The sequence below is a fragment of the Pseudopodoces humilis genome, chromosome 5 (genome assembly GCF_049639895.1).
Source record: "Pseudopodoces humilis isolate 2021_Gansu_Grassland_sample_001 chromosome 5, ASM4963989v1, whole genome shotgun sequence".
Lineage (NCBI taxonomy): Eukaryota > Metazoa > Chordata > Aves > Passeriformes > Paridae > Pseudopodoces > Pseudopodoces humilis.
Window position 1 is genome coordinate 16631853 of NC_142204.1, and position 19376 is coordinate 16651228.

Below are 19376 nucleotides of genomic sequence, written 5' to 3' on the forward strand. Positions count from 1 at the left end.
AGGTAGGTGTGTTTGGGAAGGTAAACGAAGCAGAGGGGGTGCCTTCAGGGAAGAAAAGAGTACAAGAGTGAGTTTATGTTTTACTGTACAACAGGAAATATATGTTGAGGAAGGGTAAAAGAACTCCCATAAATCATCTGCGTGTAGGAGAAGCCTCAGCTGGAACTTCACATTCTCAGTTCTGAGATTAATGAAATATGTGAAGGCAAATCATGTTTTGGTAGTTAGAGTTCTCAGGAAAGTATCTGTTCTGTGCAGTATGTTCTTTCTGGCTTTCTTCCTTATCAGTTATATGGCTTCTGCTCCCTGCTGCTTTCCTGCCCTAAGTATGATTTAATGCTCAGGAATTTTACTTACATAAACTTTGCAGTGGCAGAAATTTCCTCTCCCTGTAATGGGGGAGGCAGTCATATATCTTACAGTCTGCATCTTCATAAAATTCTTCCGTGTCCGTCTTCCTGAAACTTTTGTTTCCCAACTTCTCATTTGTTTTGTTTCTTGTTCTAGTCTTATTTCCTCATTATTTGTTTGGAAACAATACAGCCTTTAACTATAATCTTGCAGTTTTGCCCCTAATTACCACATGAAAGATTTGACCTCTGATTTTGTTTCATAGCTGAATGGCAGTGCTTGAAATGCTAACTAGGTGACCCTGGGTAATTTAAAAATAATAATAAATGGATGTTATCAGTAGGACTGTAGGAGTTGAACTCTCTTAATCAGACAGGACTTTTCTTCACTTGTGTGTAATAAGCTGTAGAGGTTGTGTCTTTGGAATCATAAGTATCTCTTTTTTATTTTTTTTATCTGAGGTTTGGCTATTAAGTACCAAGAAGAAAGAGAATGTTTCAGCCCCTTCAACAGTTCCTGGACAAAGAAAGGATACAGAAACATAAGCGAGGGTCTCCATTTGCGTTATGTGTTTTTCTGCATAGGGATCTTGCATTCTCCTGAAGGTACTTTCTTCAGGAAAAAACTCTTCATAGAAAGAGTAGTTCTGAGGGGTGGCAATGAAACAGGCAGTGCTAAGTGATACTGCTTTGTTGCTTAGCAAAAGAGATCTCAGTGTTGCCAGTCTGCATTTGGAAGATACTGGTGGCTTCTATTTCATGAAAATATGAAAGATTATTTTTCTAGTTTGAATAGTCTTTAAGACTTCTTTTTGTTTTTTTAAGAAACATCATATTAGCACCTACATTTCTCAACTTGCAACACTGTCAACTTTTTCTTTATAGTAAATGTAAATTTCTCAGGAAATACTGTATCTACTGTTATGCCAGCAGTTAAGTACAATGTCAGCTATTTTTATGATAACTAGATTAAAAAGTACTTTTTACTGTTTGCTTTCTTTGATGTTTTCCTTTTTAACCTAGCCAGCATATGTTGGCTTCAGAGATGCCTACAGGAATCCAAGGGATTGATGGAATTCTGCACTCTTCCCACGTACATCCACTCAAATTTTTCAAATTCCTCAAGAAAGCAGAAACTTCCATGGGAACAGCTGAATCAAATGTGCAGTTTAATGGGTGAGGAGGACCCACGCAGCTGAAAGAAATTTATCTCCCTCAAGGTAGGGAGTGGGTTAAAAAGTACTAGTTAGAAGAAAAGCAAGTTATATTAAGCCTACAGATTTTCTTAACATTATGGTGTTTGCTATTTTTCCTTTAGCCTTCCTCCCCAGTGGAATTAGGTAAACTGTGCAGTTGCTTAGAGAGGACTTCTCTATCAGCATGTGCACATAGCATTTCCAGTCAACAGTAGATTTCTGAGGCCAAGTACAATTTTTTTATTCACTAGGCATAAAGTTATTTTGCAAGATAAACTTAGATTTGCAGGAGAGGCTTCAATAACTATTACTTCTGAAGTAGTTTCATCTCCCACAGCTTAACTAAGAATTCCCCACTTTCATGAGCTGCTTTAATCCCTTACATCGTTTCCTGAACCTACCACTGCTTACAGTTAAGTTTGGTAAATCAACTAACCTAATACCATAAGAAGATAGGACAGGCAACCAAACTGGAAGCAGCAGATTTTTACTGCTCAGAGGACTAGGAGGTTGAGGTGATGGTAGGCGGTGAAATGGAGGTTTCTAAAAAGTTGTCTAGTAGGCATTTCTGGTGTGGAGTCCTATTTGTTTTTTAAATAATGAAGCAAACAAAACCAAATTCCTGGAGGACCTCCAATAACTCATCTAGACAACAGCGACCACCTGTGTGTTCTTGGCAAAACTGTGGTGCTGCAGTCTTGCAGTTCTTTAGGATGTAGTGAAGTTTGAATACACATCTTGAGAAATGCATAAGACTTGACTGCTGCTAAACTTACTACAGAGGCTGAAATTAAAAAAAATGTTTAGAAGTACCTTTTTGAAATAGAAGCAGCAGTCAGGGGTATAGTTAAGTGTTGTGAAAAAGAGAAGAGGCGTATATATCTGCAATAAGAAAGATTAACATGGAATAATTAACTTTTAATTCTTGGGGGTAACCTCTGCTCTTTTCAGTGTCCATTCCAATGACTTTTACACCTTCAGTTACAAACTAAATGAAAATTAGTACTTAAATGGTTGCTATATATGAGTTGCTATATATGAGTGGATTACTTGATTTATAGGTAAAACATACCATGGATACATTGAAATTCCCCTTGTCTCATCATGCTGAAGTGCACATTACTATTGTGGCTGCATTGATACCTGAATTGCCTCTGGTCAGGTAACAGCTTTCCTGCTCTTGAGTGACAGCCTGGGAGCCTGTCTGGACTACAGTGCAGGGCAGCTATAACTCATTAGTTTGTTCAGGAGCATATCAGAGCTAGCCCTGACCTGGGAGCTGCTGGACTGAGCTTATTCCCTGTGGGGCCTCTTGGATATCTCTGTATTGTAACTCCCTGGTGTTATGCCAGCGCTTTTACTATATGGGTTTGTCTTTATCTGCAGATGCTAGGAGTTCTGTTGTTTTCCACTTGATTACTGTTGAGTCTGCTGAGGTGTGATTGATAAAAATAATTTTTGTTTTACTGTATGATTCTAATTGAAGTTGATGTTCAATTTACATTTTGCAGATTTGAACATGATGACCTAAATCCTTCTTTTATGGAACAAGAGAATTGTTTGCTGCTATAACCTACTGTTAGCAGGTTCCATATTCATGGTGGAGTTACTCTTAACCAGAATCCCAGGAATGTACTAGAGAAACTTTCAGAAAAACACAGCACAACTGCCACTTCTTAGTAGTGTGTACAATAAAAGCAATGAGGTTGTTGAAAACCACCTCTTCAGGATGTCTAATTAATTTCCCCAGTCTGATCCAAGACAGTCTGAGGACATGTGGCAAAGAATTATTCAGAGATACTAATTGGTTTGTTCAGCAGTTCTTAAGTAGTTTACAGGAGCAGCGTGGAGTAACGAACTTGCCTGCAAACCTGGTATTGCAGGGGAATGTGTGACTCACTGACTGAATGAACATCCCAGGATTCTCAAATCTCTCCTTTGTTCTTTGTGAAGATACAGATAGAACCGATTCTTCAGCCATTTCAATTTGAAATGTAAATAGAGCTCATTCCAGCTGTGATCATTTGAATGATCATGAATCTGGAACTGCTAAATGTAATATTTTCTTTGAGATGTTGATGTCAGGCTATGGTGATTTTGTTCATTGAGTTTGCTTCTCTGCTCTGAAAATCTTGGTGGCTTTAGCATATTGCCTAAGTGATTCATAATTGACCTTTCTATGTTTAAAAAACCCAAGTTAAGTACTTCCTTGCTTGAGTCTGTCTGAGCTGTTCTTACTGTGCTGACTTATCCTGTGCCTAATGGGTGTTTGCTGCAAAAAGTAGAGTTACTGAGACCAGATTGTAATAAAACATTTATTTTAATTTTTCCTTTTTTCTTTTTTGCTGATATACTAATGTATTCCATTCCCTAAATTGAAAGCAAATTTTATCTCTTAAATGTATCCTGTTTTGTCCAAGTTTGTGGTATATAGCATATTTGTTCCTAAGTATGACAGTCAAAGTTGGGAATAGATTATGAATAACAAGCAGAGAATTCAGTGGTGTGAGGAAAATATTTACTTCTACTACTGTTCTTCTTTCTCCCATCACTTATTCTAACTGCAGTTTTCCCTCTTGTATCAGTTTTATCTTTAATAAATCCTTGTTTTTCAAGCCTAGCTCAGTTAATTTGACTTCAACAAGAAGACAAGAGATGAGCTAAGCTTTCTAAAACTCCAGGAGTACAGTTATGCAGTGGTATGGAACTGTATCCATTTGGAATAATATGTGGAAAGTTGTGTTAGATGTGAAGATCATGCAGCGAATGTTGACTTGGGTATCATGGCATTGGTGACTCATGCAGGCCACATAAGTATAAAATACTGAATGAGTGGGTCTTGCAGCAGTGTCAAAATGCATAAATAAGGATTCCTTTGAGTACTTCTCAGTAGAACAACCAACTTCTGTGCTTTTTCTGAAGGACCATAGCCATAGCTGGTAAAATATCAGGAACTGAAGGTCAAATATTCTACCTAATTTCATTAAGAGCATTGTGGACTCAGGGTTCTCATGTCCAAGACTTTTTATGTCTGATCAAAGGTCAGAAGACAAAATTTAGGAAATATGCAGAAAACCAGGAGATGTATATGATTGTATTGCTGAAGTCATGGGGATACAGTTTTATGTGAAGCAGCAGTTGAGTTTAGCATGTTTTTTATGGCTTTATGTTTATGCTTGTTTGAACTTCTGAATATGTGTCCACACAAAAGTTTAAGCAAAGTTGCTTCTTTCTACCTAATTTTCCCACTTCTGAAGCTGAAGGTTTGTGCTACATTATTCCTAATTTTTTGTTCCCATCATAGCAAAATGAATATTGAATTTCCTAATACAATTCTGTAGAAAGAAGCAGTTGTCATTTCCATAGACAGAAGCATGAGCTGGAATTAATAAGTGCCAATAACTGACCAGTTGGTTATACAACAGTTGTTTTTCTTACAAATTGCAGTTTCAGCAGTTTTGAACAATTAGATATTTTTCTGCTTTAGCTCATTATGAGGAGGGGTAGGTACAAATCTGCACAGTTAATATTAAAGTGAGTTTAAAACCTTTATTGAATTCTGGGTAGCAGATTAACTTCTTTTTATAGTATACTGGTGTTAGATCCTATGTTGATTGTGACCAGTGATGGCAAATTCTACAATTACAGGCCACAGATGGGAAGGATACTTTAAATTAAATGGTTAAGGAGCTGCTATCTGTAGTGCTGCTATTTTGACTTGGAATGCAGTCAGTACTAGTAAGTCCTATTGAACAAGCTATAGTTCTTGTCCTAATTCTCTATTTGATTGGAATGTACTTGAGTGTGTTGTGTGGGGTTTTTTGTTGTGGTTTTTCGTTTGTTGTTTTGGGTTTTTTTTATCTTTTTAATAAAGACTAGGGTAGCAAATAATCTGTTTTCCCAAAAGCAAATGAAATCCTGATGAGGGAGAAGAGGAAGGGAAAGAAAAATACGGTCCTGAAAACTCATAATGCACATGAATATGGCTTTGAAGTAGTTTGGGGGACTTGGGATTTGGTGCTTTTAGCACTTTGCCCATTTTTACAGTCTTAGTATTTATTGCGCAGTGTGATTCTGTAGCTCAGTTCAGATACGTTGGCTGCCAAGGGCACTGCATTTCTTCAAAGAAATAATTTTTGTGTCTTTCCTGCTGCACCAGGAGTTAGAGAATGGTCTGAAGTTTCCCTTTGCTTGCAGACATTGCTGCCTTCCTCAATGGTTATGGGGTGGAAGGGAAATGGCGAAATCCTTTTGTCAGCCTTCAGCTATGCTTTGGAAATCAAAGAGAGTAATTGCTTGCAGTGGCTAATAAGCTGAGAAGACCAAAGCATCACTAGATTGGTGTTCTAGAGACTGCCTGTCACACTTCCAGCCAAAGTTCAGAGAGTGTTCTGAGTCAGTTTATACAACAGAATTATGCACTCAGAGTTCCTGATGAGCTAAGATCAAGTTGTAATAATTATTGCTGAATGACTCCGGTCATTTATGAACTTGCTTTTTAACACACTTGTGACCTATAAATTAGTGATTAGCTTCAAGCAGGAAAGATGAGCTGTTAGGCCATTTGAGACAATACAGAGAGAGCTGTCCATAGAACAGCTACCATCAGTATCTCTCATTTAAACTGATTTGTTAATGACACTATGAAAGCAAATACCATACGTAATAAATGTTTTAAACGTATTTTTCTGTTTGTTCAAAAATACTCCAGTGCTTGATTCAGGTAATGCAATTGAAAGTAGAAAATTTCAAGTCCTTAAATAAGGAAGAGGTCGGGAGAGTTCCTGTGAGGTGAGATCTGCATTTCTCCATATGCCCTGTGTTAAAAAAACCCAAAAAAACTGACAGCAAAAACCACAGAATCCTTTCACTCAAGTGAGGTGTTTTTGAGAATCTTTATTTCTTGGATTGCTGACTCCTCAATAATTTCAGTAATGCTGTTAACTGTTTCTTGGCTAAAGTCATGTATATTTAGCATGGTTTAAAAAACTTGAATTTGGCTTGTGATAAAAACAGTAATTGTCTGATATTTAAATTTATCTTGGGCATAATGACCATAAATATAATTACTTTCAAAATAGGGTCCTCTAATTAAAGTATAACATGAAATACAGTCTTTAGTTCCATTCCTGTAACATGTTAATAGACTGTATTTACTAAAGCATTTCAAGCAATTCCTGGAAATCTGGAGAAAATAGCTTAACTTCTGTAGGTGGATTATTTCAAACTTAAAAGTGCAATACCATATTGGTAAGTTTTAATGAAAGTATTGCAGTGAAGGTGAATACTCCAAGTGTGTGTAATTGGTTTGGGGAGCCATTCTGTAGATGTTTATGCATATGTTTTTAAGTATATAGTGCTTAGGAAGTGGCAGTTTTTATGGATGTAAAAATAGCTTTTCTGATCTAGATTTTTACTTCCATGTTTTGTTTTTGCATGATTCCAATCACCAACTGTTTCATCATGTCAAGAAAACTCTGCATTAAGGCACAAAACTTCTAGAACTTATTGATGCTGCTTTTGACATTTCATATCTTTTTATGCATTACTGTATGAAGAAAATGTAAATTCAGTGTTCACATGAAAATAATGCCTGTTAATCTTATAAGAAAACCTATTTAGAAGCTAAGCTTCATTGCATTGAATTTCACAGAACACTTGATTTTGCCTTGGACATATCTTTAGTTCAGTTTCTGGAGAAGTAATTCCTGCTTATAGTGCTAAGCCCCAATTAAAACACTTAAATTCTGGGTTTTTTTAACCATACCAATAATCTTGGGAGATCCATTCACCTTCCTCTTTATTCTCTCATATCTACCTGATACAGTACAGTACAACAGAGGTTTGAGAATTCACATTTATTATTGTTGTGGGATTATTTTAATTATCGTGTCTTTAGATCATGCAGAGAATTCAAAATACCAAGCTGGCATCTATTGAAACTGAAACCCAGTGGCTGGTGCTGTGTGTTTGTTTCAGAGGAAAACATCCACTTCCTGTTCATTCCTTGGACAAACATGTACTGAGCAGTTTAATACAGAACTTGATGTGGGCTTCTTCCAGAAACTGAAAGTGTTTTAATTGGGAGTTAACAAAATACAGAATGCGTGGTAATGTCTGGGATCCTTTGTTCTATTGCTTAACTTTTGGAGCAATTTCTGACATGTTAAGCTTAAGAAAAAAAATTCCTTTTTGCAGGAACAGGTGGTGTTTTGTAGACTTTTCTGTATTCATATTGTCATCTGTTGTCAGTTTGCTGATGGTCTAGTACTGAATTAGTGAGGCAAAATTATTGCTCTGATTCCTGTTTTATGTATGGTTGATGGCTTCTGTTTAGCAATCATTTGGCACCCATGTGAGCTGGAATATCTTCTGGTTAGTATCTTAGTAATATTTTAGGAATATCTTCTGCTACCCTTAGAGTGGGTATAATCCAAATTACATCATCCAAAATGCAGTGGGAAAACACGAAGTCTGGCCCAATCACTTCTGGAATAAAAAAATTCAACCCTTTCAGGCCAGCTCAGTGTTGCCTATGAAAATGGACACTGCACTGTGTTCAGTAGATGCAGTGCATAACACATCTCTTTAGATAGGTTTATGTCAACTTAAGGTATAAAGTCATTAGATTGATCTACAGTTCTTCAGAATTAATTGTTAAAGGCTTTTATTGATGTTTGTGCCCCCTGTGTCAGGGCTGACAGGTGAGTCCTGATCCTGTAGCTGAAGCATTTTAACTTGAATTCCGAATTCTAGCAATCTTTCTAAGCAGAGACAGCTTGGAAAGTGTCTTACCATTGGCTGTTTCAGTTGATGATCCAGAATATTTCATGCACTAACATTCATCAGGTAAAGAGGTAATCTGAACAGAGAGTAATGATCCCTTGGTCTGGAACAGTTTGCTCTGTCAGAACTAGTTGCTGCCATTACTCTGAGCTGTTGCCTGAGAAACAAACTTATAAATGGAAATTCATAGGAGCTGAGAGGAACTGCACAACTGGGCCCTTCATTCCTGTTTCATCACTTGCTAGTGCAAGTAGTGAGCGGGTTACATTATTTCTCACTCAAGTCTTGCACAGATTAAGGATTTTGGGGAGGGGAGAACAGCTCTTTTCAATAACACATGTGTTTGGCACATCTTTGAAGCTGGGATTGTAGCAGGACCTTCTAGAAGCTGTGGCTGGGAAACAGTTGGTTCATTACTGTTCTACAGAACAACTCATGTATCAGGTTTGTTTGTCTCCCAAAATGCTGATACAACTGAAGCACAGATGGCTCAGTAGTTCAGTTTATTTAGCAGTTGTTTCTGGAATTGTATTCGTTTGACTGAGACAAAGGACTTCAGATTGCATTTGCTTATGGTGGATAAGCTTGTTTATCACCAACAAAACCTGAAAAGTATGCTTGTTAAGCACCTTTTTGTCGGCTTAAGCCAGAATAAGTGTAGCAGTGCTTTAAAAGCTTTTCAGAGTACTTTAGATACCATATCAAGACAGGCAAAATTCATCATCAGGTCCATAATTAATTTTCTTAACTTTTATAGACCAAGGATTGGTGTTATTATTAGCAATTAAGGCTTCTCCTAAAGGAGAGAATTGCAAAGTAGATACCCATTTTTTTACATGGACATCTGCATCTGTCTGCTCTGGTTGTAGAAATTGCTGCAAAATGAGAGAGCTGGAGAGACATACACTATCCTCAGAACTGAAACTCCTTTTTGATAAACTGATGAGGGTCGTCTATGGGGAATGTTGTGCTGAATTTTTTTGAGTAGCCTTTTTTTTCATATTTTTAAAAGCAGATTCTCTGTTGGCTATTGCAAGCTAAACTAATAGCAAATACTAGAAGTGAATCCAGAAAAAAAAATGAAAATTTGATATTCATGTTTGCAGCCTCTTTCATAGGGGTTTAACTTTCTGTATTCAAGTTCCCTTCTCAACATCTGTTAACTTGGATTTGGTTTTTGATCGTTATTTCTACAGGATTTCTTGTGGATGTTTTTTCTATTTCTGTTTGTTGCTGTAAGATGTGGTAAGGGGGAGGTGTAAAATCAGCTTGTCCCATATATTTCCCAAAGCATACAGGGTAGAAGGAAGACATCTGGGAGAAAATTCCATTTTGCTTCAAGTTATAAAATTTAGAGGACAGGGAATAAAACACCCAGAAGAGTTGAAAAGATGTTATTGAATATCTCTGAGAGTAAACACAGAAATAATCGCTAGGAAGACTTAGCTAATTCAGTCACTCTCCGCTGTTAAAGAAAAACCAACAAACTTCCAGGTTGTCTGAAATTCTCCAAGTGGACAGTGGTTATCCCACAATAAATTTAGGTCGTTTGCTTCACGTCACTTGTCTGCAGACAACTGTAGTCCGCTCAGGCTACGGTTGGAAAGCTCCTGGAATGGTTGGAATATGCTGAACTACTGAGCAGCAACAGCAGTTGTCTCTGTGCAGGCTGAATGAGGCTGGGTTAAAGAGATTTTTTTTGGGTTGACTGAAAGTAAGTAATTTTTGAAAATAAGGGGATTCACATGAAAATTTGGATCTGGCACAAAATTTTTGCAGTTGCCATTGGAAACTGCCTACTTGAGTAGATAACCTCGGCTTTGGCAGGATCTTATCGCAAGTTTGAAGAAATCAGCTTCAAAATCATAAATAATTCACAGCTTACAACATTAATCTTTTTACTTCCCTTTCTGCTCTTTGGGCTTAACCCAGACTTTCAGTTACTAGTTATTTTACCAGGTTCCACTCTTGCTCTTGGTTTGAATATCAGTGACTATTATTGAAACATGGTCATTTTTCTTGTGAATCAGAAGATAGAGACAAGAAAACTTGAGGTTCAATAAACATGCTGAGCAGAAATGATAAAATACTATTGCTTCTTCTTAGACCTCCTGCACTGTTTCAGTATTTTTTTCAATAAAACAGGTTGAGTGGAAAAGTGAAATTTCTCTCTATAATGCCTCAGTGATAGCAGACCCATGTCAAGTGTTTTTATCCATTTATAGGGAAAAAGAAGTATAGAAGCTGAAGTGATACCTTGCACTGACTTGTTTTGAGCTGGCCATTTGAATTGTTCTTGCACTTAATTAAAACAAATGGGAATGTGAAAACAGCACACTGGACTAGCATTGTGATAAAATACACAAAAGCTGACAAAAATTATTTCCTTGTCTTACGTGTTGGACTAGTGGTTCAGTTACTTTCAGATTTGTATTAAGGAGGATAATGTGAGGGTCTGTCTGCTGGATCGATGTACAGCTGCTCCAGTTCCTGTCATAGATGCTCTCTATTTAAGCTCTCTACCCAGCAGAAATTGCTTCAGGCTGGTGCTCATTTCAGTTACCATAATGAAATATTTAAAGGAAATTTTATAACCAGCTTGGAAGAAGAAATTAATTTATTTTCTCTGCTAGTCAAAGGTGTTTAGAGTAGTGCTAATTTTACGCTTGAAAACAATAAATATTTTTTTTGGAAACACCATAAAATGGATTCAGTAATTCATACCTGATGTCTTTTCCTATTGGTAATCTCCAGGGACCTGTGAAAGTGGATTTTGGTTGGCTAAATCAGTTTGTCTTGGCAAGAATGAAAACTACTTCATCAAAGTCAGTGCTGCTTTTTAGACTCTGAGACTGTTCTGTGGGGTGGGGGCAAAAGTTGAACTCCAGCACTACTCAGAAGACCGGATGGAATGTTGTGGGATCACTGAAGGGCAGACCGGGTGACTGTTCTTGTGCAGCAAGCTGCCTTGCTTGACCTGTTATTCTACAATGCTGTCAGAGTTCTTCAACATATTTTATAAAAATACATCTCTTGGCTTTGTAGATGTTTTTCATTCCAGGTTGCCGTTAAGGCTGGCAGTGTGTGAATCGGTGCTTTAGGTGAGAGCAAGGTTTACAGAACGGAATCCATACAGAACCGCTCCAGGGGCAGACTGAGGAGTAGGAACTCCAAAGGCACTCTTTCCGGTTCAGGTCATATGGGAAATCCAGTACTCTGCACAGAAGCCCAAGGATTGTTTCAATAGTGATAAAATTGCAGTAGTAACAATACTGGGGTAGTAGCAGTTGAATTTTCATTGGTAAAACTCAGCCTACTGTGTTAGCTTTTTGTGTTTGAACTCACAATATTCAATTTTAATTCTTCTGAGGCCTTCAAAGTTAATTGAAAAACAGAGCATTTGAGGTTCCAGTTCTGTGCTTGAACAGCTGATTTGTGGAAGAATTCAGAAGAGGAAAGCTATGTAAAGTTCTGTTTCTATGATGAAAGGTCAGAATGCCCTTTTTTGTGTTATTTCATAGAATCATAGAATGGTTTGGGTTGGAAAGAGCTTAAAATGAGCAGGGAGCTTCAACCTCACTGCCGTGGATGCAGACACCTTCCACTAGACCAGGTTGCTCAGAGTTCTATCCTCCTTGGCCCTGAAAACTTCCAGGGATCTGGGCAACCTGTTCTGGTGCCTCACCACCCTCTCAGTAAAGAATTTTTTCCTAATAGCTCAACTAAATGTTTCCCAGAGCTGAACACAGCACTCCAGGTGAGTGAAGAGGGGTAGAATTGACCTGCTGGCCCCATGGCTTTGGGTCCAGTCCATGGCACATTTGGCTCTTGGGGCTGCAAGCACCCTTTGCTGAGACGTGTCAAAGCTTCTCATCCACCAACACCCCCAAGTCCTCCTCCCCAGGGCAGCTCTCAATCCATTCTCTGCCCAGACTGTACCTCTGCTTAGCTGTACTTGCGCTGTTTGAGTACAAATAAGATGTTACTGCAGCCTTTCTAAAGTGAAGAAGCTCAAGATCCTTCAGGGGCCTTTCCCTAATATGAGAGCATGTTAACATGTTCACTCTCTAACACGAGGAGAAATGCTAAGTGTTTTTCAGTGCTGCAGCTTGTATCCCTGGTCACATGTTTTGAGGAATCTATAACAACTACTCAGAGTCACTGAGGTAAGTTAAGAAGGGAGAAAGCAAAATGGTCCACTGGAAGGAATCTAGAAACATACAAATATGCAGAGACAGAGGAAGTACGACAGCTGAAATTGAGTTGAAATTAGTTAGGAATCTAGAAGGCATAGGAAGATCTGTACCAATTGCTTTATGGAGCAAAGGACTTGTTGAAAAAAATATGAAAGCCTTTCTACATCTGTTTTTATTGGTAGGTGAAGGATGTACAAGTTGATGCTGTTAGAATTGTAGTAGCTTGTTTTTTTGAGTTTTGTTGTTAATTTTTTGGGTTCTTTTCCTTTTAGGAAGATAAAGGGAAGATTTTATATTTAGCTTTCTGTACAAAGGGCAAGATACAGAGAAGTTTACTTGGCTGTACACAGTGAAAGTGTAAGAGACAACAGTTCCAGTTCAAATGCAAGAAGTTCTGATTAGATGTTAGAGAAAAAATACTTCCCTATGAGGATGATCAAACCCTGCGAAGGGCTTATGCCTGGAAAACTTTTGTAATCTTCAATTCTTGGAGATCTGTAGAACTCAGCTGAGCAGCCTGATCTGATTGGACCTGCTTTGAGCAAATGTTGGACTGTATAACCTCCAGAGTTCCCTTTCAGCCTTAAATAGTCTGTAATGGAATGAGTCACTAGACTGAGAAGCTTGTAGAATTAAACTCTCCTTATATTTTTAGATTATTAGTCAGATTTCAGGAAGTGTGGTATTTGACTTTTCTCTCATTACCACCAGTGTTTATGACCCATGGATTAGCTATATTAAAAACATCATCTTGTTTCTACTGTTTGAGTAAGGACTGAAGTTTGTGCCTGGCTTACAATATTTTTAAGCTCATAGTTACTTTAGAAATTGTAGAATGATTGTGTATAGAAAATGGGTGGTTTTTTTCAGTTGTTTCTGCTGCAGTTTTTAGGGATTCTCCATCAAGGTGTTCACATCTTCAGTTGCTAGAGAGGTAACTTCTGGTTAGATGATCCCCAGAGCTGACATATGGCAGCAGGAGACACTTGAAAACTCTGAACCTGTAACTGAAACAAACACAGGTTAAGAAGTAAAGTCGTTTGGCTCAAGTACTTAAAATACAACCATTTTGAGAATTTAAGTAGAGTGGCAAAAATAATGTATTTTAATCTTCAGAGTACTTACCTGGTGTTTGTGGATTTTGGATGGTTTGGGGAAGTGGGCTTGCGGTTTTTTATAAAGTCTTTCCAGTGATGAATGAATCTGGAGAAAGTTGTAGTGGAGAATTATTGAGGGGGTGTGAGCAGACTCAAACTCTGAGAAGATGAAATAGTGTGTTTGGGGAAGATTAAGACGTAACCAGTTCATCCATGCCCCCCACATACCCACTGTAGAAGTGCAAGATTTATTTTCTAAACTGTTTGAATATATGCCTAATAATTTTTTTCTACAGGTGTGATTTATCCAAGCACTTGCTCTTCCTTCAGAAGTTTAAGGAGTATATTATTCTTACGTGATTTCAAAGCTCACTTTATGTATGTTCTACTTCAAATAATATAACTTAACATTTCAGGCACTTAGTTTGATTCAAAAACTAAAACTTACTTACATTGGAGGGAAAGATTTAATTCAGTGGATAGCATGATTTCTGTTATGGCAAAACATTTCTTGAGATTGTATCCAACGCCATGAATTACAGTTTACTTCTGCCATCTTACTTAATCTCTTTGAAGTTTTAAAAACAAATAATACAACCAGCATAAACAAAGCCTGTGGGGAAAATAGTAAATATGAAGTTTTTGGAAGTAGTATTTTCAATATGCAGCAAAATAGTCAAAATACCTCATCCATAGGACTTAAACTTTTCTTTATAGTAAGAGGGTTTTTTACTCTTCCTCTTTTCCACTGAGATAGCAGTGATTAAGTTGTTGCTATATTTAATATGTCAAAGTTATCTAATACACTGTAGGGGTGGCCATCCCTTGTATGCAAAGAGATGGAAGTAATGCAACAGACTGTACAGTGAGTTATTTTCTTTCCTAGAATAATGAAGACAAGAATTACACAGTAGCTCCTGCAAGATGCTTCCCTGCACTCTAAGGACATCTGGCTGCATGGAATCTGTTTTCCTTCATTAAAACTGAAATGAAAGGAATGCATAAAAAGGGGAGATGCAGTTATTTTTGCATGACAAGATAAGTACAGATGGGGATATGGAGTTGTTTTTAAATCTGAAAGAGCATTTTAATGCCACAACTATTGCAGGCACTGCTCTACTAATACAGTTAACCTATGCAATAGGATTCAATGAGGCTGCAATTGTCAGTTTCTATTCCTGTGGTAGAACTGCAGTGTAAATCCCAGCTACTAATTGCTGGTGTGTTCAGGTGCCAAGTCATGGAACAGATGAAGGAAATGATCAAATAAATTCTCACACTGATTAATTTCCTCACTGGATTCATCATTCAGTGACTAATTCTGGTGCAGGGGTGGAAAGGGTCAAACTTTGGCTGGAAGCAGCAGAGCTGTTCCTGCCACGCAGGAGAAAAGTTGGTGCTAAAGTGAAGCTGTGACATTTGTAGCCTGGCATAATGTTCTAGAACAACACTACTGACAAACCACAGTGCTCATGTGAACACCTGGCTCAGGTTTGGTTTCAGTTCCTGTGCCACTGCAAAATAAGCCTGTACTTGAGGCACCTGGAGTGTGCTGTAGGAGTGCTAGAATGGTGCTAGATGAGGTTAAACTTGAGTTTAGCTCATTTGGCTTTAGGTGTTGATGATTCTGAAACTGGCAGGTGCTAGGAAAAGAGGGAGTTAGCAGATAAAGGGAGACCAAGGCAGGCATAGGATACAGCCTTGTGTAATACAGGCTACAGAAAGGCAGGGGCTACTGAAGGATGGAGTCAGTTTGGTATGGTTAAATAATCTCCCTGGAAAATAATGAACTTTAGAAGTTGTACTTTATGACTAAACTTGTTCATCTAACATTTACATGGATCTGATGTCATAACATGCATTAAGGACAAAGTCAGCGAAGTCTGGTTCATTCTTTTAACAAGGGCTGCAAAAGAAAAAGGAATTAAATCTGGCACAACTTATTGAGGGCAGCTGTTGAGGTGCAGATCCTTCCAGATTACTCTGGGACATCCATCAGGTGTACAGGAAGGCAGCTTGGTTGTCAGGATATCCACTCTAAGCTCAGGAAGAAAGAGGGGCAGCATAAAAATTGGAATTGGGGGTTGAGTACCCAAGAAGAACACAGGCACTTTCCAAGGGTATGCAGGGATGGAGCTAAAAAAGCCAAAGCCTCGACTAGAGCTAAACTGGAAAAGGACATGAGATATAACAAGGGATTTTGTGTAGGTATATTGCCAAAAGAAGGTAAAGCAAGGAGAATGTGTGAGAGAGAGGGTAATGAAAGAATTAAGTTCAAGAGTAACTACTTTTGACAGTATTCACTTAAGAAATTAGTCAGAACAGATCTTTTTATGGATTAAATTGCTCCATTACAGAAAGTGGGTGATAGTTGCATTCATAAGACGATATAACGAATCCTACTCTTAGTTACTTAAAAAGCAAAGTTCTCAAAGGTATTTTGAAGTGAGTTTCCAGTTTCTATTTTCCTGTCCTTCAGTAAAAAGTTGATAGCCACGTCTCAGCTGGCATTGATACTTAAAGACTTTCTAATTGAATGTTGTGTTAGCTATCCTATGTGACTTTTTGAAATAGGCTATGTAAGTTTTCTTTTATGTCGTCTTGTTTAGTAATTGCAGATTCACAGAGGCTTTTCTTTACCCATAATCAGATTTTAATAGAGGGGATTAAAGCAGATACCTGGGAACTGCTGTTTCTGATGTTTCATGGGTTGAACGGGTTTTTAATGTTACTGCATAGCTGGTGCCCTGGGTCTTTGATCTGAAAAGAAAAATGTTACTAATGTGGATTATGCCAGACTTAGCCTTAAATGGGTGACTGAGTAAACTCAATGTATTCTGGAAGGTCATTAAAGAGGTGATCATGTCCTTTTCTTTTGCATGGGCAAATTTTTGAAGCTGTGCACAAATACTTGCACCACTGTTGGTGAATTTGTGTGTCTGTTCTAGAAATTGAACATAAATCTTCTTTCAGGAGAAGCATGACCTTTGACTGAAGCTATGTTTTATTTTGAGGGTTATAGGATTCCTTGATCCTGGAGTAATTGTATCTCTTCCAAATACACCGGTTAACCTCCTTGCTGATCTGTTAGACCCTAGAAGACGGCAGAAGGAAGAAACTTCTTTGAAGAATCCTTCTGTCACTTTTGGTCTAGTGCACAGAAGATTTTATTCCTGTGGGTATAAATGAAAAATTATGCTCCATTTTGTCAGTTCATGTGGATTCTGACCATGTGCCTCTGCAGGGGATGGTGATTTTTAGTGTAAACCTTCAGCAGCTTAGTTTCAGCCCACCATTACTTTGCCATCTCAGAGTTCTGTATTGAGAATGGTCACTGCATAAAACTGCTGATACCCAAATTCATAGCATTCATTATGGCATGTTTGGCCAGTATTATTCAAAACCACAGTAAATCTGGAAAACTTTATGTAGAGATAACATTTTTCTTTGTATCTTTACTTGTGTGCTGTTTGCTGTACCAACCTATGGCAGGGCTTGAGAGACCACTTTGTCTCATTGTGTTGGCATCAGTAACCACTCCTTCACCAGAGCTGTTCCATTTATGAGGCAGGGGATCAAGTCTTCATCTTATGCTTAAAGATTTAGTTCCAACCCTCCTGCATGGACAGGGGCACCTTCCACTAGACCCCATCCAGCCTGGCTCAGAGCAGGGGGGGTTGGGACTTGATATTTAAGGCAACTTCAGTATGTACTCCTGTACTGTGTAATGTACACATTATAAAATATATCCCAAAAATGGAAATTAAAGATTGAACTTCAGATGAAATAGACACTATTTTTACGTTTTATTAATGGTGCAATATAGATTTTCCTTTCACACCTCAGTGGATTGTCTTGCACACCTCTCTGAGTTTTCACACCTCACTTTGGAAACCACTGCTTGTCCTACAGAGAGATGCCCTTGGCAATATAAATAGATCTAAAGCCCAGAGAAAAATTATATCTGAAGAGTCCTGCAAGTATATATGTTAATGATTGCATTTGAAATAAGTGGTTTTGCCAGAGTTTGATTCCTGTGTATTAAATATATTGACTTACCTTCCCTTCCTATTTCTATATATCTTGGACTGGCAGTAGGAAAGGCCAGGTAAAGCTTTATAACATTCAGTGGTCTGTTTTACCATGGCTTTTCACACCTATGAAACAGCTGGATATTTGACTTGGTTTATTGCAGAATATAAGAGTACTTCTTTTTCTTTTTAATTTTTGTAATTTACATTATGTCTTTGTTCTGTTAATTCAGACTAAAATGTTCTGATGTTTAACTTTGAATGTTACTGATATGTGTTCTCAGTGCCAGTATTCAATACTATGTTATCTGTATTTGGGACAGCTTTATTTGCAGACCTGTTACTAGCTACTCCCCTATAAATAAGTTTTCATCATCTTTATGGGGATCTTAAAAGAGTAGGAGATCTGGTGTGGTTTTTCTTCCTTCTGAAAGCATTGTCCAGCAGGAATTTATTCCACAGCCAGCTTAGGAGAGAACAGAGGACCTTTTTTTTATTCTTTAAAAACAAAGAAAAATTACTATAGTATAAGTCAGTGAGCCAAATAATATAAGTTTAAGGAACTGAGATCTTTGCTGGACTGTCCTAATCTTGAGAAGTGGTGACTCTAACTTTCCTTTTGACTGTGAGCTTTGTGGCTTGACTGTGTGCTGTCCCAGGACTTAGCTTGCCTGCCCTTCTCCCATGCTTCTTTTCTTACCATGTCTTGGCATGTGCCAGTCTTTACAAGGGTGGTTGTAGACTGTTTTGGGTTGGTTATGTGGCTTTCATGTGGTTGGCTTCTCAAACTTGTGCACCCAATCCCTAATGTATCAGCAAACATGAGGGGTTATGTAAATGCCAGTTGTTTTAAAATTGATGGGGAGAGTCTGTGTGCAAATAAAAGTATGGGTAGAGTTTAATGTTCAGCATAAGTATATGCTGTTTCTTTATATGCTTTCCCAGACTATTTATGTGCTATTAGCCTACTTTGATCTGGGTGATTTTTTTTTTTTTTTTTTTGGAACTTAATTGTCAATGAAATTCAGCAAATGAGAAGCTACATCACAATACTATCTTCTACAAGGGTATATGATGAATAATTGAATATCCTATTGAGAAGAGAGGAGAATAACAAGGTCATCTTGTTATTTGACTAGTAGTGTAAAGCTCTGATTATATAGAACATCAAAAGCAGAGTAAGATTTCCTTTTGGCAATCTTCTCTTCCATTCTTAGAAGGGAAGTAATGTCTGGAAGATAAATGTCAATCCCTCTATTCTATGTACGTGCTAGAAATTTAGGACAGTAGTGAGGGAACTGCAGGGGCTCTATAGAGAAGTATGAATTGGTGCTGCAGCTGAAATTCTTCCAATTGTTTTTCTGTGAAGATACAGGGCTTGGAGTGTGATGTTAAATGTAGCCACTTCCTAAAATACTAAGATCCTTTGCACATGGGAACAAGAAGTCACTTACCACACAGCTTGTCTCTAGTTGGTTTCTAGTAACTTCTTGTCACTAATGAAGGGCAGTAAATCAGTTTATCCTTAGTTGCACAACCCAAGGTGAAGAAACAAAGCTGATTAGGTACTCAGTAAATTAAATTTTGTTTACGCCTTAAGAGGTGTCTCAATCCACTCATACAGGAGGAATTAGAGTACAACTTCCTGTGGCCTGATTTGGTTGACTCTTCAGACTTGTTTATATCATGTAGAATTGGCAAGTACTATTTATAAAGCAGT

The 19376-nt window shown here is 37.8% G+C and overlaps 1 protein-coding gene across 1 annotated transcript in view; it reads left to right on the plus strand.

Annotated features, from left to right (window-relative positions):
• Window positions 1-19376, plus strand: part of MTPN (myotrophin) — a 30951-nt gene that overhangs the window by 1987 nt on the left and 9588 nt on the right. The window lies entirely within an intron of this gene.